Genomic DNA, 10,676 nt, shown 5'->3' with positions numbered 1-10,676 from the left:
CCCCATGCAAAACACACTGACTTACTGCATTAAACTATTCTTCTAGTATGTTTTCAACCTGAACAAATAATACTTTGATTTTCAAAGCTATTGAGTTGTGGGCTATCACCCTTGGCTCAATAGGGAGCAGAGGAACTGCAGGATGTGAATAGGTCAGGCTGGCTGAGAGTAGGATGGGGGGGACTGCAGCCCATGATTTGACATGACAGGAGGAGAAATATCGAATTCCACCCGTTAACAGGCTTGAGAGCTAAGACCTGGAATGGTGCTCAAATAGATTATTAAAGAAGAGAATGCAGTTAGCTCAGTAACTCTGACATCTCTATGATTTAAAATGCTTAAAACCTGTGATTGCATATGTCACTAAAAGATATGGTCTGGTTCAGGCAGGAATTAATTACTTTAAGTCCTGAGGTCTGTGCTGTATGTTGGGTTAGACTGGGTGATGACAGAGATGAATTTATGAATGTCCTGCATCCACTTGAAATATCCCTGTATTTGGACTGTATTGACACTTGACACACAATTCTTAGCACCCACTGAAATCTTTAGACCTATTGGCTACGTCAAAAGCAGAGGCCAAACATAACTTTTATTAAGATATTTAAACATTTAAGTAAGATGCATTTGCCTGAGAAGAAAAGCTCAGCTGTTTATTTTTTTCTCTGTAAGCAATTGAAGAAAATAAGAAAAACTTCAAAATATATGTAAAAATACATCTGTGTACACTGTATACATAACGGGTTGTGTGATATTACTGAAATACTGTAATAAAAAGCAGATACTCTCAAGTAATTAAGCCAAAACCTCTGAGCTAGTCTAATCTGGCATAAATCAGTGGTACTGTCCTAATCTATACTGTTTGGAGATGTGAGCATACATTTAGCTTTTATTAGATTATCCTATCCTGAAGTTAACTTTGGCAACTGAGAGGGCAAGACCTTCCCAATTTAGTAATGTATTGGGGTCCCAGGAATATCAGACCTTTTTCACAAAGGATCAGAAATGCTTGTCCCAGTGTTACGACCTGGACAAAACATCCTTTTCCTTAGGCATGAAGTGGGAGTTAGTAGAAAGGAAAGAGAATTTGAATCAACCTGACAGTCCTTGGGTTTGCTGGTGCTTAGGTGCTGCAGTCACTCGCATGCAGACCTGAAATGGTTTCTACAAGGTTAGAAAGTGTGAAGCTCTGTGTGCCATTTTGTCTTTTTATTGTGGTACAACATTTAAGCAAGTTCAGTGCTGGCTTAATCCTCTTGTAAGCAAGAATTGGAAGTAATTATTTTATCCTGGTAGCGTAGCAGTAGCACCCTGTTCTGCTATCTGGAAGATTCAAGAGTTCAGTCTTCGGGTCATACGAGCTTGGGCATGTCAGTGTTGCAGCAGTAATGTTTTTAATACCGTACTCTCGAATGTGGGTCTCTCTTATAGTTGATCAGACCTTGTGAAAATGCCAGAGGTTTCTAAAATTAATTATTTCTTCTCCTTCTGGGAGGAGGTTATAGACGTGATGAATGAAATAAAGTATAATTTATTGCACGAGATAATGACTAAAAATGAGGGGGAAAAAAAAAGCAGTAGCTAACTACATTTAAAAATAGAAAGTTATTTGTACCTGTAGCACAGCGAAAGCCTGTTGTGCTGGCTGAATTTAACAAGCAGACCTGGGATTCAGCCTTGGCGCTGCTAGCGACTGGAGGCGTTATTGATGCGGTGAACTAATTACCCGTGTGATGAAGTTGCCTGCTGGAGGTTTTTTGACTGCTTCATCGCTGTGGCACCTCCTACAGGTTAATTCATTGAGCAGCACAGGTAAAACCTCCAGATGGAGGTCCTGCTCCCTTTTCATCCAGGCACAAAGGGTTGTGCTGACAGCAGTAACTAAATCGAGATGTATATTTTCCTGAATTATTGATCGAGTAGCTAGAGCTGTGTCATAGAACTAAACGGTTTGGGATGAATCTGTAGCAGTTCGTAGTCACTGCGTGGGAAAACGCATACACAGTAATTTTAAAAAGCAAACAAAATTAGTTTCTCACCTGAAGGAAAGCCCCCAGATGAAATAATGAAAAGTACAGTGGAAAACCTGGAGATTTAAAAAAGGAAAAAATAAAGGGTGGGGGAATTCTTCGATGAGCTGGCAGGGAAGGGGCTGCTGCGGCTTCAATATCTGTTTGCATTCTTTCTATGTATAAAATTCTTCTATGGCATTTGTTCTCAAATGTCTCAGTGCACACATTAACGTTCAGAACAGAAACAGCTCATTTAATTAGATGATAAACTATTTCACTTAAAATTTTTAGGGGAAAATACCATTTGTAAGATAGCCTAATAACAAGTGGAATGAATACCAATGTGTCCTGTCTGTCTTTTCAATTGCTCTATCCATTGATGAAGTAGAATATAAAAGTCTAGATTTGGACAGAATATATTGAAGTTTGATACACTGGGCAGAAGGAATATAAAATCCATTTTAACATTATTAGTTTTATGAAAATGTTTTAAGGTTGTGGAATCCTTTATACAGAAATGTTTAGTGGGTTTTTTCTTTTTTTTTTTTTCTTTTTTTTTTAGTTGTGGTATAGCTGAAAAGCCTCTGAGACCAGCAAAGCAAATGCTGCCTTTGTTCTTTACTTAAAGCTAGAAGTGTGTTGTAAATAGTCTGGATTTCTCATCCAAGCTTAATATGCTGTTATCTAACAGGATGCACTAAGTGTTCTGTAACAACTGCAGAACTCATCAAGCAAATGGAAAGATTAGCCCTGAAATCAAGCTTCAAACTTTCTCACAATCAATAGGCAAGTAATGCACATTGGATTTATAATGATATTGAGATTGACTGCTTAAATCCTTTTTAAAGTTCAAAGCTGGAAACAGATTGTGTGTACAAGCAATCCACAGTAGAGTTTCTAAGTGGGGGCTTGTGATAAATAAGTGAAATTGGGTTTGACTGAAATGGCCCATCAGTCCCATATGGGTTTAGCAGGAAGATTTCAGGCTCAAAAAGACAGGGGTTTGGAGAAGCATCAAGCATTGGTTTCACATCACCTGAGATTGCTTTGTGGAATCTGTCTTCTGGGAGACGTCAAGACAAGAGGCTCAATAAAAATGAGCAGCACCAGGGAGAATGATTGAGCTTCAAGTACACTTGTGTTTTTTAGCTTGAAGAGTTTAAAGGTGAAGATACATTTGAAAAGCTCAACTGGCAGATGAGAAGAATGCTGTCAGGTTTCTCAGCGAAATCCCTTTATATAGAGATAAATAGGATATTGTAGTAGGTTTTTTTTGACAACAGGAAAAAAAAAAAACAACCCCACACCCAAAAAACTTACTTGGCTCAGAATGCCCTGATAGTCAGATGAAACGATAGTTAATCTCTTGGCTATCAAAACTGGATTTGATAAAACAGGTTGTCTTCAGTCCTGCTACCTGATAAGTTCAGAGACGGAATTAACTGTCTGTAAAAGTTGTTGAAGCCAGGGAAGACATGAGTCTTGGGGCTCACTTTGAGGATAATCTACACTGTAGTAGCAATCCAGCTGTGGTATCTTAAAGTTTGCTCTGGGCCCACTGTCTTAGAGCTGACTTTAGCTTATTCCAAGACCTCGAACTATTTTGCACTGTTGTATTTATTGACCTCAGAAAAACATAATGATACTGAGCTTTAAAATCAGAATTTAGCTTCTTATTTGCTTCTTATTCTGATATAATCTGTGCTGTTAACAGATACAGTTACAGTAATTTAAAATATCATGGGTTTTGATTATTCTGTGACAGCTCGAGGGTTGTTTGTCAACGTCTGTCCATTCACCTAATGCTGTAAGGCAAGGAATGAACAAAGCAACTTTGACCTATGGAGTAACACTTTGGTTTGTTCAGTCAGAGCAAGCCTTCTTTAGCTCAATCTGAATTGTACATTTATGTGATAAATGTGTTGAAGCAGCGCAGTCTTTTTCTCATAGACTGATAGCATGAAATGCAGCTGAAAGCTGATTTGTTTTGTGGAAACTTGTATGACTCTTGGCACAACCACAGACAAAAGAACAGTGGCTGCTTACCGTGTTGCTTGTTCTTGCCTTCGTTCATGTCCATTCATTCACGCCCATCCATTACAATGTGTGGAAAAACTTCTGGGGGAATAATTGAATAGCATCATTTCCAACTAAGAATGACGATGTTGGATTTTAGTAATTTTAAGAAATAAAAAATAAGTGCTGTTTTTCAAAGTTATTAAAATGTACCTTAGCGAAAATCAGATTACACTGGGATCAGGAACTTAGCGGCTTTGTGAGTTGCACGGCTGGAAAAGGTGGTTTTGACTGGCTTTTAATTGGGCTGTAGTTCCCCAGAGCCCTAGGATGGATGTTGCATGGAAAGGTTTGTCCTCATGACAAACTGAAAATCTAACACAGTGTTTCCTGAATGGATGTGAGAAATGGTCTGGTGTGGTCTCGTAACCACAGTCTTGGTGAGCGTATGTTTCTTAGGTTACACTGTGTTTTAAATAAAGTAAAGAGCCAGGGTGAGCAGACCCCTTATTGTGATGGATTTTGGCTGCGAGGCGTGCATTTCAATCCCTTCCTCCCAGCTGGGGGGTGGAAAAAACCACTGAATATCTCCACCCTGTTTTTTCCTTCCTTCTGAATTGCGTTTTATCTCATCTCAGATTTTCCAGTATGTACATTTGTTTCTTGAATGTCGTCTGTGCAGTTTTGCGTTGTTTCCCACTGGTACTGTTCTGTATTGTTTCCCAAATGCCTTCCCCTGCGCTCCTCTCCCCTCACCCTGGACGAATCTTTCTGGGGCAGCTCTACTGTGCTGTATTTTGAGTGATATATGAAGATGCTGGGGTACTCAGGTGAGGTGAAATGGAGTAAGCAGTTTTTAGGATAATCAACTAAAAAAGTGGAATTAATACGAAACCACTGAAAGCAGACAGCTGTCTACTTTCCTTCTGTTGAAATTTGTCTGTCTTCAACAGATCAGAGCAACTGCTTACATCCCTCGTAAATACCATGTTGAGGGATTAATGGTGAGTGATTTTTGACCTTACCCTCTGTCAGGGCAGCTCTTTACCTAAAGAAACAATTTAGGATTTTGCCTCTAGGCCTTGGTAACTCTATAGGAGCAAATGAAACCAGGAGGAAAAAAAAAAAAAAAAAGAAATTAAATTAGTAATTTCTTACTATGTTTAGATATTTTCTTTTTAATTCCAGCTGCCCAGGAGCAAATGAAACCAGGAGGAAAAAAAAAAAAAGAAATTAAATTACTAATTTCTTACTATGTTTAGATGTTTTCTTTTTAATTCCAGCTGCCCGTGCTTGGGCATGTTTAGGTGATAGCTCTCCTCAGTGAACTAAAACGAGAAGCGAAGGTAAAATTGCAATCAAATCCAAATGAGGAAAGGATAGAGGCATTCTACATAATAAATAAATTAATAGGGACAGCTTCTGTTACCAACATAAGAAATTGCAAATAGGTGCCGAGTGGAAAAGAGGTACCTATGGTATGTATTTTGTCCCTCGGCTGGCAGAAAGGTGAAGTGCTGCAGACTGCTGCTTCGAAGCCGCAACTGGCTAATGTATGGTCCGGGAGCTAGGAAGGAGTGCAGAAAACATTGTCCTGTGTTTTGTTGTAGCTTTTCAAAACAGAGGTGTCATTTCAAGTCCTTTAAGAGCGTACTGCGTGTTAACTCGTCAAAAGAAACTACACCCGATTGTTACCTTCTGTATGTATTACTGCAATATGTACGTCTGTTTCCCACCCTCCCAGCAGGTCCTTACCAGTCTCCGGTTCAGGTAAATGGGGAAAAAACCACCTCTCCCACATCTCTGTTCTGTAGCGTCTGCTTTCTTTGCCAGCCAGGATAATTGAATGCTTTTGCGCATTTAATAAAGGGGTTTTGTGCACTCCTGAGTGGTAGCTATAAAAATAAATTAAGTGAATCCTATGATATAAACTATATTAAAGAGGTGTTCAGTTGCATTTTTGTTTGTCTCAGGAGGCTTATCTGCTGCCAGAATATCTTTTGAATTTTTAATTGTTTTAAGTATGTGAAAAGCAGGTTCCTTTTGTTAGTTATTCGTAGGTCAAAGCTTTATGTCGAAACGTTTCGGGCAGTTTATACAAGAGACTTCTGCATTTTGAAGCATGATTTTGTCACGTATTTGCGATAAACAAGATACAATACATATAGGAAATCTGCTTTTTATTCATTTATTTTTGTAGTGGCTCTGACCATAGTCCAGAGTATCGGCAGGTTGAGTCAGCTCCAAAACGCACGTACATTGCTCCATCTCCCTTTTGCAACTGGTATGCCCAATGTGATCTTTTTAATAAGCTATATACATCTGTAGATTAAATACATGTTACAAATTGGACTTCTAGTTGTTCTTGAAAAGTCATTCCAAAGTACTTATTATATGGAGATTTTTTTTTTTTCTTATAAGGCTTTCTTTCAAAAAAATGTTTCTAAAGTTAATTCCCTGATCCAGCACTCTATTTAAGCATTAAATGAATAATTAAAAAGGTACAATAGTAGGTAAAAAAAAAAAAAAGAAGAAAAAAAAGAAAACTAACAAAACCTCAAACCAAAAAAACCCCACACGGACTACCAAAACCCCCCCAACCACTAAAATTTATCCATAGCAGCTATTTGTACAAGGAATGTCTCTTTCAGTATTAACTTACGTTGGACTGGAAGACCAGCTGGTAGTTTTAACACTCAGCATGATATCCTTCCCTATTACTAAAGCATAAAATCCAAATGACTTTTGCAAATATGCTTGTTTTAATAACACCCTTCAAAACAGGGTTTCCTAAATACATTTCTACATAATCCTATAACTTTATTGGATTGAACTCTCAAGCATTTGTTTTGGTAGATGTGTTCTAATTAATGACAACTGCAGCAGGGATATGATTCATGTATGTAAGCATACACGTGCACTTGTCCATGTAATCCATCCTATATGTTACGAAAAGCTATCACTAATATTTCAAAATCAAGCACCCTGGCATTAAAAAATGCCAGAAATAAGTTTGCTCACAGAATGTTAATGTGCACCCGTTTTCCCATGAGCCTCATAAATATTCACTGATAGAAAATGACACAAATGTATGGATATTATTTGCTTAGATGAGATGGGCGATATTTATTTTAGGAGCCCTTATTCAACATCTTGTCTTTCATCCTTGGCGAGTGGTGTCTGTTCCTATGTCTTGATATCTAAAAGCAGTTTAAATGCACATTTTGAGACAAAATGGTTCCTTTTTTCCAGGGCTTTTCACTAGTGTCCAGGAATCCAAATTTTGAATGATTCTCAGTATCTATGAGGCAAGAGTAATTTTTTAGAAAACATTTTATTTGTCTAAATGGGGGCAGGTTGCCAGGGGAAGTTAGAATGGACAGATAGGTCTTCCATAAAATGCAACTTTGCTACAGTGTCCCCTGTCACCAAAATTGAGACCTTTTTGGAGACATTTGTGTTGATTCGGTTTCTGTCAGGTACATGGAGGGAGAACAGAGAGAACAATTGTAAATGTTTTATGAACATGTGGTGAGCGTTTGAAGTCTCATAAATAACAGCTTTAAATGCTTATCCAAAACGATTTTTTTTTTTTGTTTTTTCTGTGTACTGTCATCACCTGCGATGCTGCTGGAATCGGGTCTGTGGCTTCAGAACTCTAGCATTCTCATGCCACCTTTTCCATGTATCTTAGCACAATCTTGTATCATTTGCCATCTGTTATTCTGCTTTACAGCCAGAATTCAGATTTGGCCTTTCTTCCTTGCAACGTACATCCTTTTACCTCATCATCTTCTCTCTGGCTCACGAACTTTTCCCAGATAATTCTTCCATCCTCTACCTTTTTCAAAGCCCTGTCAAAGTTCTTTAATTGTAAAACCGGTTTCCTCTTGCTCTTCTCCCTCACCCTCATGCATATGCAGACTTGACAAAATATAGATACCCTTTTAAATTAGATCGACTTTATGCAGCACATAGTTTTTCAGACTCCCTGACCAGTAATCTAGATTACAGTATTATTTTACAGCTCTGAATGCTTCCCTCTAGAGTAAATAAAAAACTTGGTATATTTTGAGAGAAAATAATGTTCCATTTTAAAACGGACTACCCACTGTTGAAAGCTTGCTTGTAAAGCCTGGATATAAGACTTTTCGGTGTGTGTATACGTGGCAGCTCTGCGTGTACTTCAGAGGCACACAGAGGAGGGTTTCTTTTGCTAGCTGTCGCTGAGCTAGCATGTCTGGAAAGTCCTTTTAATGTGTAATGCTCTAACACCTCCGAGAGGGCAGGTAGAGCCTCTTTTTGCTGAGAATTTACACACAAAGCAGGCCGTTGTGTCCAGTTTCTAATACATCCCTTAAACCTTCTATTTATGTAGCTGTAGTTAGGCTAATGGAAGCTTTATTGGCTCAACCATTTATTGATTTCAGAGAGGTAAACAGTTTTGTGTTAGGCAATTTCTGTCGTCACCCTATCTTTAATAAAAGTGATACAGCAGACCAGGCCTGTCGCACAGGTTTACAGACTGCATTTTAATTTTTTCATGATAAAAATTGTCTGTTGCTTCCCGCTTCTGCTCTCTCTGTTAGCCAGTTGATAACTGAGAATGGCTTTTTATTTTCCACTTCTTGACTTCTTACCTGCCCCCAAACGAGTAGTTGTTTATTCTTCGATTTGGTGGTTTGCCAGCTTAGAGGCTCAGGATCCCATTTTCCTAATGCTGTGTTTCTTAGATCATTTTCTAATTGTCATGAGAGTGTCTAGATAGGATGATTGCCCCGAAATCTATAACTATATATAAAAGGAAGCCCAAGGCAGTACGGTAATGCTGCCTCATCGTCCTGAGCAGTAACCCTTGGGGATGAAAGCTGACTCGTTCACGGTCTAGTCAAGCTCAGCCACTGCAGTTTGTCACAGTTTTCGGGTATTTCACTTTTCATTTGCCTTGGTGTGTTGTCCAGGCAATGGGCTTGGTCCATTGCTGTTGGATGCAGGGATGTTCAGGAGGACAGGAGGGAACGCGGCTGGCTGAGGAATGGTATATTCTTGGTTTGGGCAGAGGCTCCCTTTCTTTTTTTAATAGACAGAAGGACAAGATCCATTGCCTAATAGGAGACTAATCTTTCACTGCATTGTCAAAGCCTCCTGATACTGCACTGGTGATTTAGACACCCAGCTTTCAGATCAGATATCAAACCCTTTATTTCTGTTTCAAAGAATAGCTACATTGTCCTTAGATTTAATCAACGTAAACACATTCCAGTATGAAACTGAAAATATAGAGACAACAGAATTTAGAATACTTTTAAAGCGAGATAAAGACGACTACTAATAAAATGTGGGATTCGGTAAACTCATCATCTGCGTTCACCTGTGCTGCAACAGAATTCATGGTACTATGGCAGACCAGAAACCCCAGCGTTTTGCTGTAAAGAAAAAATGTGTTATGTTCCAAAGCAGGGCCCTTGTATCAGCTCTAGTATGCACGTAAGTTCCCTGCAATGCTAGCATTGATATTCATAAGCATTACAAGCTTTAGCACTTGTACATTTGGCAGTGAATTTTTGATAGAAAGTACATACTGATCTGAGGTCTTTGCGGTATGTAAGACCAACAAAAATAAAGCAGTGTTCAGCATAATTTGAACTTTTTTCTATGTTAGTTTTTGTCACTTAAACGGTTTGTGTCTTCTATTGTCCTACTTTTTGATAAGGTATTCTTGGAGAATACTTCGTAACAGATGTTGTAGCTGTAGTCTGTAACACACAAAATACTTTGAATAAAACTTTATTCACATTAGGAAAAAATACAGTGTTTTCTTTATCCCATTTACTCTAATTGGTTGCTTTCATCTTAAATTATATTCCTCATTTAAGCTCATAAATTTTTCAAGATCTAAAGTAATTTAACCAAATAAAAATAGAAATGTGCAAAAAGGACTACATTTGGACAATGGCATAGTTACATTGAACTGGATTCATGATGGTTAAATGGATAATTGCAGTTGAAAGAACTGTGGGCTGTAATAGACTGTGTTGCGTCTTGTGCATTTGTCAATTCAGTTCCTCTCAGGAATCCGAAAATATCTATAAAATGTAGCATAAGCCAAATTCAGTTCCTCTTAGGAATCCAAAAATATCTATAAAACATAGCATAAGCCAAAGAATCTTAATGGGATATGTATCTCCTGTTTTACTTATAAATATTTCAGTCAGCACAGAATTCATCCTTTAAAATACAGTTTGGCTGTCTTAAGTGTAATGCCAGTATAACAGTCGGGGAAATTGCTTTGCTTGATTAAACTATATAGCAGACAACATGTATTTTGATTGTTATTATAAATTCTAATAGCAAAAATGGGCAGAATTTCTCAAGTGTGCTAGTTGATTATAAAAAACTGCCTATCTTGGCAGTGGCTCGTGTTTCGAACCAGTGCAACGATGAGGGACATTAAAGACCACTGATAGATTTTCAGATTTTACTAGCCCTTGTTTATGCTATAGGTGGATAACTTTTTATGAAGTGGGAACCTTGTACAGTAAGAGCATCGTGACTGGAAAACAGGCGAAGCACTGCAGAAGAAGGCAGGAGGGCTTGAGTGGATGCGAATGTAGGGTTTTGTGAAATGTCATGACCTGTTTCTAAACA

Source organism: Egretta garzetta, unplaced genomic scaffold (assembly GCF_000687185.1).
Source record: "Egretta garzetta isolate BGI_Z169 unplaced genomic scaffold, ASM68718v1 scaffold160, whole genome shotgun sequence".
NCBI lineage: Eukaryota > Metazoa > Chordata > Aves > Pelecaniformes > Ardeidae > Egretta > Egretta garzetta.
This window is presented reverse-complemented; position numbering follows the sequence as displayed.